The following is a 389-nucleotide window of genomic DNA, read 5'->3' as shown; positions in this document are numbered from 1 at the left end:
AAAAGTAAACCAAAATTAGTTCATTTTCATGTACAAAATACTTTAAATAACTAGGAAAGCTGATGGGAGGCTTTTAGGTGTGTAAATACTAAAATAAACTGAATAGATGCAGTGACAAACGTGTCCACTACAAGTCTTTCTCAGTGTCTTCAATTCACTGACAAACGTTTCCACTGAAAGTATTTTTTCCGTGACAAGCATTTTGACTTGTAATTACACTGACATTTATTAGATAGGTATAATACCTAGAAGCCTGGAATCCACACTAATACTACATAAGTATGTTAAAAAACGATAAAATAAATTCTGGTGTTGAAAAGTTGAAATAGCCAGCCCAGAATTGTGTTCACTTTCAGCTTGTGTTCAGAATTGATATTTCTTTCTTGATT

The sequence above is a fragment of the Polyodon spathula genome, chromosome 42 (genome assembly GCF_017654505.1).
Source record: "Polyodon spathula isolate WHYD16114869_AA chromosome 42, ASM1765450v1, whole genome shotgun sequence".
In the NCBI taxonomy this organism is placed as follows: Eukaryota; Metazoa; Chordata; class Actinopteri; order Acipenseriformes; family Polyodontidae; genus Polyodon; species Polyodon spathula.
Note: the sequence above shows the minus strand (reverse complement) of the source record.